This window comes from Scophthalmus maximus, chromosome 15 (assembly GCF_022379125.1).
Source record: "Scophthalmus maximus strain ysfricsl-2021 chromosome 15, ASM2237912v1, whole genome shotgun sequence".
Classification (NCBI taxonomy): domain Eukaryota; kingdom Metazoa; phylum Chordata; class Actinopteri; order Pleuronectiformes; family Scophthalmidae; genus Scophthalmus; species Scophthalmus maximus.
The window spans coordinates 16,650,044-16,670,144 of NC_061529.1; the positions used below are offsets into that span (position 1 = coordinate 16,650,044).

The 20,101-nt window shown below is 44.9% G+C and overlaps 1 protein-coding gene across 3 annotated transcripts in view; it reads right to left on the minus strand.

Moving 5' to 3' along the window:
- lrfn5a (leucine rich repeat and fibronectin type III domain containing 5a) overlaps positions 1-20,101 on the minus strand; it is a 140,797-nt gene that overhangs the window by 44,669 nt on the left and 76,027 nt on the right. For all 3 annotated transcript variants that reach the window (XM_035611073.2, XM_035611074.2, XM_035611075.2), the window contains one exon: positions 11,912-12,015. The gene's annotated coding sequence lies outside the window, so the exon portion shown is untranslated. The remainder of the gene's footprint in view (positions 1-11,911; positions 12,016-20,101) is intronic.

Genomic DNA, 20,101 nt, shown 5'->3' on the forward strand with positions numbered 1-20,101 from the left:
TCTCCCCCCGATGTCGGCAAGTGAGTTCTGGGCTAATTGGACTTTTGGCCCCCGGGGGCCCCTGGTACTCCCGGGCCCCCCTCAGGCCTCTCCCCCCCGATGTCGGCAAGTGACTTCTGGGCTAATTGGACTTTTGGCCCCCGGGGGCCCCGGGGGCCCCTGGTACCCCGCCCCAGAGTCGGCAAGCGAGTTTTGGGCAAAAGGGGGCCATTTACCCAGAGTGGACAAATATTCCTCCGATTGGACATATTTACTGTACCGTACTGTACTACCATGACAAGTTCTGCGATGTCGACAAATGTACCACGAAGCGGACACCCAAAAATTTACAAAGTGAATGAAGTGGACAAAAAGGTCCATCAGTTGGACAGGTGTACGAGTTAGGGAAGTGGTAGGGGCCCCTGTGTCCAACGGCAATACCCGGGGCCCCCCCCCCCAGCCCAGAAAGGAGTGATAGCGCCACCGACAGGCGCAGTGGCTTCAGCACACTTTGCGTCCAATTCGTGATCTTAGTCACAGCCATATGACACCCTAACAGGGACGCAAGTCCATTGTGACGACCTTTGACCAATGGCAGGAAAATGCCCATTCATTCTCAGCCACGAAGTGGAAAATTCCCTTACCCGTGTCCCGTAGGAGGAGTTCGTCAAAGTGCGTCGCCTTTCGTTCACTGCTTACCCCAAGGTAAAATCCAAAATGGCTGACTTCCGGTTGGGCGGAGCTAATTGCTCCAAGAGGCTTTTTGGTAGGTCGTCGGGAGGAACATGAGCCGACCGAATTTGGTTCTTCTAAGTCAAATTTAAAGGCGTTAGAATTGACTTTGAAATGTTGTAGGGGGCGCTATGGAGCCATTTTGACACAATTGGACAAAAGACACATATCAGACATATTGTCTTGCCACTCTGAACATGTCTGCCAAGTTTCATGAGAAACAAAGCATCATAAGTGCCTCAAATATGTAATGTATTTGATGGCGAACAGGGCGTCACCATGGCAACAGCGTTTGACATATGGTCAAAAATTTCACAGTACAATATCAGCCATGTCTCACAACTAAGCTGACCAAATTTGAGGTTTCTCCAGTGAACCTGCGAGGCAGAGGACGTAAAAGAAGAATTTCAAACTTCCTATCACCATTAGGTGGCGCTATGACTTATGTCCAATATTGACATGTAGATGTGTTTAGGGTGGGACTGTTATCACGCCTGAGAAGTTTGGATCAGATTAGACCATGTAGCTTTGATTTGGAGCAACTTCCTGTTCATGGTGAATCACGCCTCACCGCGGCCACGCCTTTCGATGTGGAGTAAATCTTTTGATATCGTTTGATCCGGAAGGCCTCCTCTACGCGTTGCTAAAGTTTGAGGCGGATCCGAATAACCGCCTAGGAGGAGTTCGTCAAAGTACGTCACCTTCCGTTCACTGCTTACACCAAGGTAAAATCCGAAATGGCTGACTTCCGGTTGGGCGGAGCTAATTGCTCCAAGAGGCTTTTTGGTAGGTCGTCGAGAGATACATGAGCCGACCGAATTTAGTTCTTCTATGTCAAATTTAAAGGTGCGATAATTGACTTTTAAGTTTTGTAGGGGGCGCTATGGAGCCATTTTGACACAATTGGACAAAAGACACATATCGGACATATTGTCTTGCCACTCTGAACATGTCTGCCAAGTTTCGTGACAAACAAATTATCATAAGTGCCTCAAATATGTAACGTATTTGATGGCGAACAGGGCGTCACCATGGCAACAGCGTTTGACACATGGTCAAAATTTTCAAAGTATCGTATTAGCCATGTCTCACAACTAAGCTGACCAAATTTGAGGTTGCTCCAGTGAACCTGCGAGGCAGAGGACATAAAAGAAGAATTTCAAACTTCCTATCACCATTAGGTGGCGCTATGACTTATGTCCAATATTGACATGAAGATGTTTTCAGGGCGGGACTGTTATCATGCCTGAGAAGTTTGGATCAGATTAGACCATGTACCTTTGATTTGGAGCAACTTCCTGTTCATGGCGAATCACGCTTCACCGCGGCCACGCCTTTCGATTTAGACAAAATCTTTTGATATCGTTTGATCTGGAAGGCCTCCTCTACGCGTTGCCCAAGTTTGAGGCGGATCCCATGAACCGCCTAGGAGGAGTTCGCGAAAGTACGAGGCCTTCCGTTCGCCCCTTACGCCAAGGTAAAATCAAAATGGCGGACTTCCGGTTGGGCGGAGCTAATTGCTCCAAGAGGCTTTTTGGTAGGTCGTCGGGAGGTACATGAGCCCACCGAATTTGGTTCTTCTACGTCAAATTTAAAGGTGGGATAATTGACTTTTAAGTTTTGTAGGGGGCGCTATGGAGCCATTTTGACACAATTGGACAAAAGACACATATCGGACATATTGTCTTGCCACTCTGAACATGTCTGCCAAGTTTCGTGAGACACAAAGCATCATAAGTGCCTCAAATATGTATTCGTATTTTATGGCGAACAAGGCGTCACCATGGCGACAGCGTTTGACATATGGTCACAAATTTCATAGTACCACGTTAGCAACTTCTTACAACTTAGCTGACCAAATTTGACGATGATGTGGTCAACCTATAAGACAGAGGGCGTAAAAGTGTAGACACATGTTACTTCCTGTTGCCAGTAGGTGGCGCTATGACCTATGTCCAATATTGACATGGTAATCTGTTCAGGGCGAGACTGTTATCATGCCTGAGAAGTTTGGGTCCGATCGGAGCATGTACCTTCGATTACGAGCGACTTCCATTTTCATGGCGAGGGATCGAAATTCGCCACATTTTCGCCACGCCGTCACAGCATGGGCCTCTGACGTACACTCAAGCTTTTGATATCGTTTCATCCCATGGGTCTTTAGATGACACACGACAAATTTGAAGTAGCTCATGTGAAATTTGTAGTAGTAGTTCATTAAAATATGGCACGTGAAATATGGATTTTGACACAAAATGGCCGACTTCCTGTTGGTCATAGGAAATTTTGCCAAGAGGTTTTTTGTCAGGTCCGACAAGATGTATCTGCCACCCAAATTTCATTTATGTAGGATACTCCAAATTTTTTTTTCCTATACCTGCTGATTTTTCCAGGGGGCGCTGTGGAGCCCCTGGGCCACACCCAGTGCCGGGCCTCTAGGCCTGAGTAGCGGGAGCAGTTTCTGACGTGTGTGCCAATTTTCATCCGTTTTCGCATATGGGAACAGGGTGTAAAATGAGTGAACGATGCTGAATAAGAATAATAATAATAATCCTTACGGAAACAATAGGGCCTTGCACCTCGGTGCATACGGCCCTGGTGCATGCAATGCCCCAGGTCCGCGCACCTCGTGCTCGGGCCCTAATTATCGAAGAAAAACCTGACATAGGGCCTCACCACCTCAGCTTTGCTTGCCGACCAGACGAGAGATTGTGAACAGAATGCGAGAAAATGTTGTTTGAATAGAAGAGACAAGTCTGAGCCAAAGACTGTTGAGATAATGTTTGAAAGATGTCACCTTTCGAACTCAACAGTCCAGTCCTGCTTCTACTGTAAAGTTAGATAAGATATGATCAGCTCTTCATCATGACACCGTTTGTTTTCTGAGCTTTATCACGAAGCACCAAGATGGTCACAGTGAAGATGGTTTTTATTGATCTTATTCTGCCCATTTAATTGATTGACATCCATCAGCACATATGAGTCTGCGTGTTGTATTTGATTTTTAAACAAACACACACACACACACGCAAACGGACAGACAGAAAAAACACAAGTCATTAAGAAAGCGTAGGCAGTGAATTTCCTGTTCAGGGAGTGGACGAGATATTTCTCCAGTGATTACAGTCATCTGCATCCATATTTGGACAACCGCAGAGCACTTCCTGTCTCTGCGTTCCACATACATCAGCATTTCACAAAGGCATCGTGGGACAGATAGAAAGAGATGAAAAAACAAACAAACAGAGAGAGATTGAAGAGGAATCGGGGATGAAGTGGAATGCAGACGCACCTAATCTCCTTTTTAAACATACGTCGGTTGGCGTGCCCGTCTGTGTATAGATAGTTTTTGATATATTGTGAATTGCTTCCTTTTCAGGACACACAACCGCTGTGTGCAATTTCAGTAGTTACCCATGGATATAATACCCGAAGAAGCAATCCCAATCTCCCACTTCCAGGCTGCGCCACAGCAATTGCTATTGGAGAACAGCCCGAGGTAAAAGACGGCTTTTTAAAATCAACAAACGATTTTCTCTCATACATATGTACGCAAACACTGGGCAGAGCCGTCAGTCTAAAAAAGCCTTCTCTGTGTCGGTCTAATCAGTCTGCCTCCATCCACCCCAAAGCATGTTACTCCTCTACTGGGGAGATGAAAAAAACCACAGGAGACAAAAATCATCAGAGCCGCGCGGACCACGGCTGGATTTTGTTGGTGTATTTTCTGATGCCTGTGCTAGATCGCCTACTTTTCAAAATGGCACTGGGACCTAAACGTTGCAAGAACCTATACATGTTTTTTAAGCACCGACGATAAGAACGTTATTTTTTACTTGCTGAGGCAAATTGGAGCTTTTAAATTGAACATATTAATTGTTGTTCACTGTTGATTCACACTAAATAACAGTTCCAAAGCTTAATACGCCAAAAAAGCTCCAGCTCTATACTCCGGCCTCGACTTCATGCCCAACACCGGGGGCTGATGGGCATGTCGGCACGGGGTAACGCAAGCTGCCAGGTGCGGTGCGGTACGTGGACCAGCCACTGTCCCCGCCTCCAAACGACTTGGCGACGGAGCGACTGTCCAGCGGTGTTGAGCACTTGGGAGCGGGCGGGGAAGGGGCGAGGTTTGCGCTAGTCACAGCCCCCTGCGCGCGGCAACTGCAGTTGTTCCTTTCAACACAGCAACACTTTGAACCGTTTATCTTTGGGCATTTTAAACTAGCTAACTGTAGGCTAACGTGCCGCCAGAGCCATGTAGATAATCCACTGTTATGTAATGTCGTCTAGGCACGTGCGGCGATGTTTATGATGGCTGTAAGCAGGGCAATGATTTCAGTCAACAGCACCAGGAACTGAGAATAAGCACTGGAAGCTGTGTCGTGATCCGGTCCGGTATACCAGCCGATTAGGTACCGGTGCCCGATTTGCACCGGAGTTCCGTACCGAACCCTTGTGTAATAAGAAGATGAAGGCAGCGTGTTAGCTGGTAACATTGGCCTCGACTCTCATATTGAAGTTAGCGGTGTCTAAAAGCTGTTTGACTCCAGCTAACGAGTCCTGGATGGATGTCATTCTGAACAGAGAGTTTTCTATCAATACCTGCAACCCACAAAATAATGCGAGTAGCTAGTGTTATCCTAACTCTTGTTCTCGGAAAATAGCACTAGCTTGCTACTGTAAATAAAAAGGTTAACCAGGTGTAACGGGAGTGGCCTCGAACTCCCGACCTCCGGCACGGGAGGTGCTAGCAAGGAGGCTTAAACAGGAGTCGTCGCTAGCACCTCTCTGAAGGTGTCAGGGAGTGAGGTTTACACACTGCATAGGCATGCTAACTTATAGAGGTTTGAAGGACGGAATCATAACGCAGATTCCAGTGCCTGATTTCGGTTTACACAAATTTCCGAAGAGGCATCCTCACGAGCGAGCATTTCTGCTCCACGTGCACAAGGGATAAACACACTGTTTCGTTCACACTCGTCCCTTTTCAACGACAACGTATGATTTCTAAATCCATAGGGCATTTGGACAGCCTCATCCGCATCACTTCAATATGTGGAGAGATCCAAAGCTTGTCCTGCCTGGTTACAGTTGCTAAGCGCTGTCAAATATTATTGTCCATGGACAACCACACAAAATAGGGGAACCTGTCGGTTTGATGGCTGTGAATCTGTGCAAGAGGATTCTCCCTCTTTATTTTCATGTTGGTTTTGTTTTTTTAAGGAGGCCGTTTGTGATCACGTACGGATGGGGCGCCCTCTCGACATAAGGATATGGATGCAGAATTATCTACTCAGCTCAGACTGTCGTTTCACACACTTGCAGAGAGCGAAAGCCTCTGGAATGGCTTTTACAGCATTACGGGGCACTGCAAGCTCTTCACTTAGGACCAAACTAGATAAGTCTAGAAATCATAGGTAAAACAATATGCAGTATGGAAATAAATGCTGAACCTCTGTGCTCAATAGGAAAATACTGTGGAAAGGAAGACGGAGAAGCAGATGAAGAGCACCCAATGAGAAACAAAGAAAGCAAGATAGGATAGGAACCCAGCAGAAAGAAGAAGAGGTCAAATCTGAGAGGAGGAAGAAAAAAAAAGGAAAGAGTGAGCACAACAGAGGCCGGGACTATGAAAAAAGAGCCAGACATGTCCGTAGAGACACATTTAGCTCGGGGGAAGGAAGAAAAAGCATCTTCGAGCTGTCTGACTGAACACGCTGGGTTTTAAAGAGAAAAACGGGAGCATCTGAGGGAACAAATGTGGAGAGTCTGACGCGCATTAATGAAAGACCTCCATAAAAGAAAGCACAACAGAGGATACACATCCAGGAATATTGCATATATATATCACACTACCTCCCAGACTTAAACTGTATTCTCACGTGGGATAATTTCTGTTGTATGCATTTGACATAAGCAGGACCAACAGGTGCAATGATTCAATTTAAACTGCTTATTATCATTCTCCCCCACGAGGAGAAAACATACATGTTTTATGGATGTTGCACGTGGGTGTGGCAAAATTGCTCTATAGCTCCCTCGTAAAAAATAGACCTTGTAGTATGTTTCACCTACATACATTCAGAGAGCACAGGAATCTTGTGTTTTGTGTTGCAATTTGCAGGTGTTGTTCTCCAACAAACTCTTAGGGAGTTTATCAGATTGACATGATAAGTGATCAGTCTGATCTTTTGGTTGATATGCAATTACATAAAACATGTTTCGTGCCACATAGAACATGGACACAGGAAGTGATAAAAAAAACTGTGCAATTCCACCACAGATCACAACAACAGCAAAAACAGAAAGAAGCTTTCTCCAAAAGTGCATATTGCCGCTTTAAGGGTCCTTGGGGCTGGACTGAACACACATTAGTACTGACATTCATGGTCGCCATTGGATGAATCCTACTGTCTTTTTTGGTGATCCCACTACTAAGAATTATGACCAATGCATTTGTATGAAAATGTCTTAACCAGTGTTAGATGGATTTCCATGAAATTAGGGAAATAAATGAACTCAAAGAGGGGTCCTTTTATCTTTCTTTGCCATGAGTCGGTGGCGTCCCAGTCTTTAGTATGTCATACATTTTGGAAAGAATGTCCGACTCTTAGCACATCCAGTTTGGGTCAAAAATAAAAACCTTATCCAACCTAAACGTATCCATCATTGTACTGATGGCCCTCTTGCCTGTGCTATTTCTGGAAGCATTTTGCCTTATTTTTTTGTGGCTATTATGTCAACATTTTATATTTTCTTTAACCTTTTATCATTTGAAATGTCATCCCAAGCATAAAAAGCACAGAGTCAAAGCCAGCCTCTGCCCTTGTCTCTTGGCTCACTGTCTCTGTCCATTGTTGTCCTCCGTCAGTGGTTTGCAGCCTGGCTGTGGGCTTTTGGGGAGAAAACATAAACAAGTATGGCTACCCTCCCATCCTGTTTCACACACTCCATTTCCTTCCGCCGCCCACGGTGAAAGAACAACGCGGAGATGTAGAGAATAGCTGAGCAATTTGGAGAGGAAGTCATAGATAATACCACTGTGTGCGGCGTGATGAGACAGTGATACTGACATAAACTCACTTACTATCCCGCAAATAACCAAATAACAGGGAGAGATTCTTTGTGAAGTTGTATTGCATCTCCAAATCTCGTAAACAACAAGGAATGGCCTTAATGCGGCGGAAACGAGAGTGGAGTGAGGGGCTTTGTCTGTGTTTCACGCCATCCTTTAGTATTCAGCAAAACAAGCATGTGTTCTCCTTTTAAACGTCGATAAATCAGTGGCGAGGTCACAGGGACATCCTGGTATCATTGCTGTGAACAAACGAGGACAAGACGAGTGGCGACGCCTATCAGGGTGGTACAGTTTTGTTTTGTTTTAGTCGCAAAAGTTAAAACATGCTGCTGATAATTTGTCCATCACACCTCTCTTATTTTCAGCATCTTATCTGAACGCTTAAGTCCATTGTCATTGATTGTGGTGTTTTATGACTTAAAAGCAAATATTCCCAAAGAGGATGCAGTGCTTGCTGTTTAAGCTGGCGCCATATAATGCACAAAGCAGTAGCCTTGTCAGCAATGGGTTTGTTGCTATACGGCAGTGTAGTTCCATTTAAAAAGGTGATACTGATTCACAGAGATTAAAACGTAATATACATCTTATATAATTCACACAAATACATTAATACACAAATCACGCTCGGGTCTGATAATCTGAGAATTCTCCATATTTGGCACCCGTAGAGGTGGGACAACCAAACCAGGAGGGCTGGACCTCCTTGTCTACAGTATCTTTTAGATTTTGCCTTAAGAGTTTTAATAAACTCAACATGTGCAAAAAAATGTTTTAGTGTGTTGGAATCAGTAAATTTAAGTGAAGATGATAAAAAGTCTAAGAACTTGATAGTACATATATATGTTTATATATATATAAATGTTTTTATTTTTATTATATTGTTTCCTGATCGATATTGGTGCTATTAGGGTTGGACTGATCGCAACATGATCACGGTGTTAAACCTAGCATCATCATAAGCAAGACATTGTCCAACGCTAGATACCAAGTCCTATTAACTGCTGTATTAATGAAGCTTTGGCTAAAGTTCAATGAAGATCTTTTCCACAAGCCTCGAGTCGGCTGAGGTTGTTTTTGCTTGTTTCTTTCAAAGTAATCCTCTCGTGATGCAGGTACAGGGTCCCATAGTAATTTGCATCTGCGTTCTTTTGTACATCCTATATTAAGTAGCTGTGTCATGTTGGGAGTGTTTGTCTGATGGGGGGCGGGGGGTGGAAACAAAAAAGGAAAGCAGAGACCACCTCGGAAGTGTTCAGCATGGCTAACAATTGTATGCAAAAGCAGCAGAGGGAGAGAATGAGAGGAAGTGAGAGGGTCTGACAAAGAGAGAGAGAGAGCGCGTTTTAAGCTTGACTAACTAACTACCTTAGGGTGTGTGTCTTATGTATTTGCATTTCCTCTCATGTATGAATTATCCCTCCTCGCTTTGCTTTCTGTTCCCTTTCATCTCCCCTCTCCTCTCTCCTCACCCGAAACCTCCTCACACTTATTGTCCCACGGGGGCCAGAAGCGAAGCGAGCAGGTTTAGCACAGCATGGCGACCCAGGCCTGGCTGGCCCTCGGCAGGTCTCGGCTGCCATACTCCCCCCAAGGGATCCAGGCAGCCTTACAACTGTCCGGGAGAGAGAGAGCTCGCATACACACACACACACGGGCATGCACGCACACGCACACACACACACACACACACACACACACAGAAGGGGGATCCAGGTCTGCAGCCAGGGCACTAGTTGAAGTCGCTGTCGGACGCTGGAGGGTTGCAGGTTGAAATCCCTCGTCAGTGCACGGGCCTCTGATTGAACTCCAAAGCACTGACGTGTGGCACTGTGTTCATTAATGCGGTAAAACAAACAGTGGCTGCTGTTTGGTCTCTGCATCGCGCAGCCTATTACCACGTATTTGGTCATTTTAAAGACTGCTGACCTCTAGTGGTCGTTATGTACACGGCCGCTAGAGGTCAGCGGTAGACCTGGTAAGTCCGGCACGTTTGTGTATTTCAGTGGCTCGAAAAGTACTGTATTTGTGGTGGATTTGGCTTGTATGAGAGCACATGAAACACACATGACATACGTGGTCTAATTAGTTGGATGACTTGTTGTTATAATCCTAATTTCGCAGCGGATAAGAGCAGAGCGAATTGTAACTACTTTCTTGTATGACCCCCTGACCTTTCCCTCCGCCGGCATTGTTGCAGTACGGTTAAGCATTTCAAATTTTGCATTAAAACGTTCACCTATGAGGAGATGCAGGTGTTAATGCGACTAATAAATGTCGTGGGTCCTGGGACATCAAGTGTGCCTCGAAGAAGGAGAGGAACAATGTGAGATAGATGCCCAGACTAAAGTTTTCGAGGACGATGAGGAACAATGATGAAGACACCGTGAGACACATGACAAACCCAAGAGCTCTGGATTGAAACGCTGTGAGAATCTTCCACCTCTGGCTGTGAAAATATCTCAGCAAATGCCCCCTTTATATTCATGTGTGAGCGATTTGTTGTGGTCAGAGCAGATTTCACATCTGCCTGAGGCACTGTTACAAATACTGTATATATCTCTCTCTATATCTCTCTCTCTCTCTCTCTCACACACACACACACACATACACACACACACTCGACATATAGATAGATTCTTGACTTTCTCTTCCCACCTTCTACCTTCTACTCCCCCTCCCTCCGTCGTCCCCACACCTCCTCTCCCTATCCTCCCCTCCTGCCTCTTTCTAGCTGAGTTCAGCAGTCAGCCACATCCCACTGGGGCGTATCGAGGTTGGGAGTGTAGATCTAACAGCCGGGGGAAGAAAGGAAAAGGGAACACAGGCTGGGGAAACGAGCGAGAGAGAGAGAGAGAGAGAGAGGGGATCAGCAGCAGATTCCCAGGGGGTAAAGAGGTCAGACGTAGGTTCCTGAAGGAGAGAGACTGTCCTCCACCGAAAAAACGACCAGAAGCAGCGTATTACGACTTATGTGGTTGTTTTTTAAATACCGCAGACCTGTGGCGGTCATCATGTACACAACCTCCGATGCTCTGAGACGAAAAAAGCTTGTGTGGTGTACCTCCTGTCACCAGTAGAGGCGCTGTTTTTAGGAAACGTTCGATATGGTCGTCTGTACCACATACGGCAAAGTTTGTCATATTAGGACTTGTTGGAAGGAGAAAGCCGATATGAAGATGACAAGCTATTAATGCGATGGGCTTAAAGCAGGAGCTAGGAGATAAGGAAAAGAAAATCTAAATCACAGGACTGGCCAAGGCCATAGCTTTCGCTAATTCTTACTGAAACTCAAACTGAGCTAGCTCGGTGTCCACTGTGCATTCACGCTTAGATAAAACAAGACCGGTTTGCACTACAGGGCAAAACGGGGCTAATCCATTTTCCCGTTGGCAAACTCACACCGTCACACGCAACTAAATGACACTCTTCGGGTGTCCGCCGCAGACGTAGCCAAAATGCTAATGTAGTCTCCACTACATCTCCAATTCCTCTACAAGGCCACACAATCCAGGTGACACTTCCGAAGCCTGACGCTCTGACCCACATCCGGCCTGTGCTTTCCTTGAGTAATGTAACTCAAACTCTGCTGAGCAGTGTCAGTGCGTCGCCCTGTGATAACACACACAAAAAAAAGAGGCCAAGCTGCTCTCCGTTTGGTCTCTCGGCGTTTGAAAAAGTTAAGCACAAAGGGACATATTTTTCTCGCAAGGTCCCCCCAGACCTGTCGGAGGAATACCTACATGTTTTTTTTGGGGGGGGAAATAGGAATCTTGCTTTCTTGCAGAGTTAGATGAAAAGATTGTGAGCCTTCTCATGTCTGCATGCTAACTGCAAAGGTAAAGCCAGCTAACATTTAGCTTAGGTTAGCTAAAGAGACCCTGACCAAAAACCAAAATCCACCAGCCAGCATTGTTTCATCTACACTATCTGCACTACTCTGCAAGTGGATTTTGGATTTGCAGTGTTTATGCTAAGCTAAGCTTATCCCCTTCTAGTTGTAGGGACTTATTCAACAGACTGTTACGAGAGTGGTGCCAACCTTCCAATCAAACTCTTAGTCAAGGAGGCCAATGAGTGTATTTCTCAAAATGTTCAACCATTGCAAAAGAATGACCTTACCTTCAGAGACGTAAAAGCGGAAAACACTCTTCTTCAGGAATCACATGTTACCGCGGCTACAACATCACAGATGAGGGTGCAGGTCCAAAATCTTCTTTCACTCACTAAAGAGAAAAAGGGAAAGAAAAAAAATGTCAGATATCAAATGTTGGGAACAGCAACAGAATATCATAACGCAGAGAATATGAATCTCTGTGTCTCCGCACCGTAGTTTTGACACATCCTCTTTCATGTTGTACTTTTACAGACCATTTTTCTATGCTGTTGTTGACTCGCATCACAGTAAGAGGTCGACAGGTTTCTCCAGCACTGTGGTCAAAAAGAGCTTACTTTGCAACTGGGCACCGCTGAACCAAGTGGAAGTGTGCAAAGTTGAGAGCGCACGTCTTATATCACACAAACACACGCAGGCGCGGGCACACACACAGGATATCTGCCCTCACATGTTGTTGCTGCTGGGTATCAATGACTTGAACAACCCTGACCATTGATCCAAAGATATCCCTCTTCCTGCCTCCCCTCCCTTCAACCTTCTGCCCTTCTGTTCCCCCTTTGCCTTCTCTTCATCCTCCCACGCCTTCCCGTCTTTTTTTATCCCATTTTCCCATTTGGATTTTCCTCCCCTCCTGCCCGTCCATGTTTCACTTCTTCCTACTCACCCCCTTCCTCCCCCACTCGCTTTTCAGCCTTCCTCCTTCAAAGGATAGAGGGCACAGCTGAAACAAAGGCCGCCTCTGTACCAGCTGAGCCAGCAGGACGGAGGGAGGGAGGGATCAAAACGAGGCAACGAGGTAAAGAATGAGGGCAAAGAGTAAGGTGGAAGGGAGGGTGAGTAGGACAGGGCTAAAAAGAAAATGAAGACAGGGGCCATGGAGATGGCAACAGCCTCAAAAAAAAAGGAGGAGGGGACCTGATAGAAGGATGTGGAGTATGGAGGGAAGTAGAAAAAACAAGACGACAGGGATGAATGTGAAAGTGAAAAGGAGAGCGATGGAAGGAAATAAAGATAGATGCGGAGGAGAGTTAGAGATTGTTGTCACATCAATAGTGTGGCGGTATCTGGTATCAGCAGGATCTCACACACACACACACACACACACACGCGCGCACAAAGAGTTATCGCAGTACAAACGCTTGCGCTCCATTTTATCACATAAAGAAGAATATCTACCTTCCCCACATCCGACAGTGGTTGGCTACGGTGGGTTTCGACTGTCGACGGAGAAGTCATCGGCGCGTTTGTTTCGTGTGATCACAACTGAAAGTGAACGCATGAGAGTGCGGGGATGGAGCTCTTTCTAAAACCTCATCAGAAAACTTTCCAGACAGCTATATAAAAAAAAGAAAAACGTTGGATGCAGATGGACGCAGGAGATAGATCGGTTACATGGACTGAATGATGCATCGGGTGAGTTGTGATTTATCAATTCTCCACTGTCACTGTGACCTTGGGGGAGACGGTGGTAGAATAGTGCCTCTTTGTCAGCTAATCCGCCAGCAGCAGCATACGTGATGACTTGCTGTTAATATGCAGGACCACACCCATAACGCAAGGGCATTAGCTTTTAATCCACGGGCACCTGGGAGGGAGATATGCTAAGAGACGCCTGCACTGGATACATACACTGTGCACGCGCACATGTACTGGTTTAGGTTTTTTTTATCGCGCAATGCAGCTAAATAACACAAATTACTTCACGGTTGATTTAATGAATGAATCACTGTCTGTTTTGTTCGGCGGAGTGTTCTAGTAATTTGTCTTCGCAGCAGAATCTAGTCCAAGGCTCTTATATAACTCTGCAAAAGGAAAAAAAAACAAACTTGGTTGCAGCAGCTATTTGCAGACACAAACAGGCAAATGAAAGTCATCTGCCCGATCTGCTCCACCGTTGCTTTTTTTTTTACGATAAAAGCTTTTGTGTCCCTGCAAAACGTGTTAGTCACAAAAAACCACGTCAAATGTGTTTTTCAGTGACGTGAGCATGAAACTTTGATTCGAGTCCATCGCAGCACAAAGCATCAAAATTGCACCCGACAACAGCGTCGCGCCCAAAAAAAACGCGGGTCAGCGGTTGGCCTCGGGTAGACTCCCGGCGTGAAAAAACAACCGGTGCAGTCTAATTAGCCTGCGTCCCCCAGGGCGGGACCACGTTGTCTCGGGTTTTCGGCGTGGACCGCGCAGAGAACTCATCCATCCTTAAACGAGACCAGGTACCTGGGGTGAGGTGCCGCCGTCACTCTACATGGTTTGCCGATGATGATGATGATGATGAAAGCCCTGAAGGCCCCGTGTTAGACGAGGCTCCTCCATTTGTCCGGAGAAATAAAAGGTCTCCTAAAAATAATTACTCTCAATTATTCAATATCTTATGTAACTCCAAACGAGGGAAACGCTTAACCAGTGTGCACAGCAGCAGGAAGTCTGCCGAAAATCTGCTTGTTTATTCTTTATCTGGGAGTTCATAGCATGGGTAGAGACTCCGCAGACATCATTTATTCATGGGCCATGCAGTCAAGAGCGAGGACGCACTGTGTGCGCCGGCCGACCGCTGGCACAGAGCCGTAACAATCTGACAGTGGCACGAGGTCCACGCTGGCACATCTTTGACCAAACGGCGCCACATTTTACATAATAGAAACATGTCTTTGCTCCGCTCGCGTATCCCAAAGGTACTGCAGTGATCCACTGAGGGAAGGGGCACGGAGGATATGTGAGGGAATAAATAACACTGCTAAGGAATTAATAAATGTTTTAGGCTCGAGACATGGAGCGCTCAGATGTCTGGTAAGCTGTCGCGTGGGGCTGATGGTGTTGACTTCTGGAAACTCACTAAACAGAAATGTTTTGACTTGAAGACATTTTTAATTAAAACCCAGCATTTGAAAAAAAACAAAAAAACAAACTACAAACAGTATTTAAACCGAGTTACTTAAAGTGTGCATGCGATCAATTACTCAGGACATGGTGGGTTCATTTGAAACACGAATCACAATACTTGTTTCACAAATGTAGATTAACAGGAGTTTGTGGTTTAACAAGGTTCGAAGGTCGTGGTTGTCACACCCCCAACAGAAACCAGGTGATTCATGACCTGAAGCCTTGCAAAGAGAACGTCCCAAACGGTATCTCCTGTTTTCCTACAGGCTGCACCCTTCCTGTCCACGCAGCCTGCTTTACTGTCCAATCTGTCCTCTGAATGCTGAGGCACAGTAGAAAATAATGTAATGTGTGTTTTTTTTTATTGGCAAATAAGGTAATAAGGTTTGGTTTACTGAAATAAGATATAGCTGAGATCCTGCCTTTAGAAACTGATGTGTTATAATTTCTTGGGTTTTCTGATGGGATACGTCTTTGCCACAGCACTTCGCTGCGTGAATAACACATAATCCTAACGGTCTAACATGTGCAGCTAAAACATCTGTAGTAACTCAAGTGGGTTACTGAAACCGCTCCGTTTTCCATTATCTTTCCTTCCAGAGGAATGGAAAAAAAAGACAAAATAGTGGCAACAGCAATGTCACATTTCTGTGAGCTCGCCCATGTGTCATATCCTCATGGAATCAAATCTCTGAGGCTTGTTTGCTGTGTAAAGCTGCATAGATGTAAAACCGCCAAGCATAACAAACACTATGTTTGTGTGTGTGTGTGTGTGTGTGCGCGCACGCACACGTACAACGGTTGACCGAGTCCATGGATAGAGCCCATTGCCATCCAGCCAGCAAGTCACTCTTCTGAATTATTGAAACAGGTCAGTAAGCAGGAAGGGAAAAGCATCTGTATGTATGTACGTGTGTGTGTGTGTGTGTGTGTGTGTGTGTACAGCACTGCAGTGCAGATTCACAGCTCAAGCTGTCTGTTCTTTCCAGGACTGTATAGTGGAAATGAATGACCGCTCCCCCTTTTCATCTCTGATCTAAATGAAACAAAATAGAAAACAGCAACCGAGTCAAGTAGATCTTTGCCCAAACTTGAAATATTGCAAATCGTGGATTGGGGGTGTTTGAAATAGCTGCTCTAAAAAGAAAAACCCCAGTTATGACTATAGTCATATTGAATAGTTAATAATAAAAGCCCCTCTGACTTTGCACGAAGCTTCAGAGCGGCACTGTGTTCTCGCTCCATTCTGCTTCTCCGCTGTCCTGGGCTGTTTTCTTTTTTTCCTTTTTTCTTTAACAGAACTGCAGCTGGAAGAAGTACCGAGGGCGACCAATGTTCCTAGATATGAAAGATATATGATCGGCAGGCAGAGCTTCTGATGTGTGCTGCTGTGATATCTAATGCACCAATGGAACAGACGCACAAACAAGTAAATGGACTCTTTGGGCCCCCCCCCCCCTCCAAAAATAAAATAAAGAATAATAATAATAATTGTAGGCATGAGCTAAAACAACAAATGAAACACAAAACAAATACTGTAAGGCTTTTAGGCCAATGCTTTGGGGGTAAATGGTATGAATTAGGTTAAAAATACAATTTGTTAAGCACAGATTTAGAACAATCAGCAACTGCAATGGCAAACTAACAAATCCAAGAATAACTGGCTCATCTGGTGCGGCCCGAATATTAACAGAGACACTATGAACTATGAAAGAAGATGTGAAGCATTCAACTCATCCTGTAACGTGTAGAGAGGAGGTTTGATCCAAACTAGCCCAGAGGTTGGTTTTTAAACGGGAGTGTTTTGACCCAGGTTTCGAACCCACGCTATCTGAGCTTGAGGCTTTTATCACTTTCTTTTTGACTTTTTGCTCTTAATTTCGGTTTGGGAATAATTATCTTCACTAGTTGGATAAAAAAAGGGTTTTGTTTGTAGAAACACTTTCCAGTTCTTTCCTCAGATGAACGGCCGCATCGATTCCTTTGAAAAAGATGTTGTACATGCTACTTCAAAAAACCCACTGCACGACAGCGTAGATAGAAGCAAGGCTGATTTTCTTGCATATACAAGACTTTTATCCACCTAATCATAAAGGACACTTCAAGCTCATGGGGCAGAATCTGTGTGTTTTGGATGAAGTGTCTCTAGGGGCAAAAAGCATTTGCAGTCTCCCTATTCTTGACCAGGAAGCTGCGTTTTCATCCGTCACCATAGAGATTCGAATTGTTTCGCTTGCATTCATACACTTTTCATATTTCCTTAATTCTCCAATTTTGCACCCCTATCCTACGTTGATGCAAACCCCGTGTGTCTTTTTTTAGTGGCAGGGGAAATGCTGCTCACTCGGAGGATCTCTCAAATGCACCATGCTGGAGGAGAGCACTGCAGGTATGGACAGTAAGCGTACACGGTGGAGTGGAAGATGAGTAATTAGTGCGGCGGTGTCTTCGACTCAAACCCACTCTGTTGTAACGGAGCACAGCACGGACGCCCCCGCGCTTTTACTCGCGTTAACTCATCCGGTCACTGTGCAACACCGCGGAGCTGGTAGAGTACTACAGAGAGCACTTGCGTAACCGAGGTGTGGTCGATCACCGGCGGTTACACAACTCAGCGTGCGCGTGTGTGTGTGTGGGTGTGTGTGTGTGTGTGAGAGGGAGAGTCTTAATAGGCATGGTGCATTTCAGCAAACACATACAGTGTGAGTGTGAAGTTGCTCACTGTTGCAAAGCTACACATTTCATCAGCTGTGACACTACTCGTGGCCAATCATCGGTGGCCATAAAACACACACAAGACACACACACACACACACACACACAAAACAATGACATCAGTGTAGACAGCACAACAGGCACAAACACCAGCTGTGACTATGTTCAAATGCAGCTCAGCTACCCAGTAACTGGCTTTGTGCGTATTTACATAATGTCGGACGACAGGTTTTTACAAAACAGACCCCAACAATTTGAGACAGACTTGGATTCTGCGACAGGCTTGTGCTACTTTTTAACGAGACTATTTTCATCCCTATAACAAAGCCGAAACTTTGGCTAGTTTTCACTGGCTTAACATGCTGCTGTTAAGAACAAGGGGTGTGACTGTGGCTATTCTGTTTTTTATCATATTGATATCAATATTTCAAATGTATTTCTCATCATAAAGCCCAAACAATGAAAACATCCAAAATGCCCAAGACAGATCCTCAGAGCCAATGTTTTGTCAGACCTGTACTGAGCAAGACTGTGGGTCTACTGTCACTTAGCCGCTCAGTGTGGCTGTAATCAAACTGATGAATAAACAGATAAATAAACCAAGGTTGAAAAGTTTGAAAGTTTGACCCAGTAGTTGTGGTAGATGGGAAGTCCTGGGATCAAACTGAATCCCAGTGCAGAAGTGCACCTTGTGTTGGTGCTGGAGGAAAAGACAGGGAGTGGTCAAAGTCAGTGGACTCATCCTCTGGTGACCATGAATGTCTGCACCGAGGCCCGTACCAGTCCAACATTTGACCTACTGGTGGTGCAAGATGCGATGTCTTTTTTTATATACTAAAGTCAGAAGTTGTTGTTATGTTGGGTTGTGTTCGCCATCTTATTTTAGGCCTGTAAATGTTGCTAACATTAGCCCTCATTTATCAGTGCAATGCGGCACGTATCCGAATAGAATCAAATTATGAAATGGTGTGGGTGAAAGAAAAGAAATGTCGTTTCTAAGACCTTTCGATACTTCCCCCAAAAAAGCTCTCAATGTGAAAAAGGCAGCCTAGTAATATTAGTCTCTGTAGAATAGTATATTTTTTTGTGAGAGAAACAGGTTGGACTGTGGCTCTTATTTTTTATACCCATCTGTTACAATAATAATGAGAAATAATAAATAACCCCATACACACAAGGCAGAAAATTCAGTCATTTTCCATTAGGCACAGACTCACAATGGGCTTTTATTTAATATCCCATAGCTCAGTGTACATATGGATACGACAAATGACCACATACCATGTGTGCCTGAGAGTGTTGTGTATGTGTGTGTGTGTGTGGGGGGGGGGGTCTCTCCCCAGCTGGTCCATCTTTCATCTCCGCATCTGTCATATCCTTTTCCACCTCATCCCTCCGTCTCTGTGACTGCTCCCCACCCCTCTCTGTCTCTCTCTCTCTCTCTACCTATCTGCATGTCCATCCATCCCTGCCCAGCCGACTCCCTCTCCCTTCCCATCATCCCTCAGTACATCTGACTCGATCCACCCCCACAGTGGCCTTGTCATGGTGGAAACCCAAAACTGTCTCGGCGGAATCAAGATCAAACTGCTTTGTGTTTTGTGCACTTAGATTTAAGACTGTTTCAGGCTCCCTTCTCAACTTTCTTTCAAAATTCATCCATAACAAACTCGGTTCTCTGTTTTACAAGGATGGTACTGTTTCTTTATGGTGAATCACATTTGCAATTGGAGAGTAATAGCGTTTTGCTCGCTGTTACGGATGTTATTGTCCTATCCAGTCAGTGAGCAAGTGCGTGTCATTTAGCTGCAACAAAGAGGAATGAATGATGTTGACGAGAAAGGTACAGACACAAAAAAGAGAAAGTGCCATTATCTCTGCTGTCCCTCTGCCCAACTGTCCAACGCACATGACACACAAAACAATAAAGAAAAGCAAAAATGAGATAATGTGAAGTTGGCTGGTATATATCAGTGTACTATCCTAAACAGACATAGCAAGTTGAGAGCTGAGAAACCAGGCATATATTTTTAGGATGGGTGGTTACACTTTGTTATACAAAAATAATTTAATGTTATCCCTTTAAAGGCCAGAAGGTTTTACCTAATGAAGCCTGACTGACATGACTGATTGCAGATCCGTGACCGTCAGCGCATATGTCAGCCAATAAATACAGTACAGAAATGCCAAAGGAAGATGCTGTATGTTTAAAAACAGTGCAGTCATTCTAGAGTTTGTCCACCAGAGAGTAGGGACGAGTTTATTTGACCACATAACTGTACAGTTTATTACCCGTAAAAATCTTGTCCGGTGGTTTTATCGTATTGATTGTTAAAACAGAACAAATTCTAAGGAGGCTTATCAAAATACTTCTGTATGATTTCAATCAGCCTAAAAAAAGTTTTTATTTATCACACAATAATATAAAACCTGTAAGGCCTACTTTAAAGTGCCCAAGGAAGGGTAATAAAAATAAATCATAAACAATATAGTCCGCCAAGAAACAAGATAGTTCATCAGAGTATCAATTAAGGTTTCAAGGGTTTCCAAAAAAAAAAAAGGTCCAAAAGACGCGTCGGTCGTAGCGGACCATGACA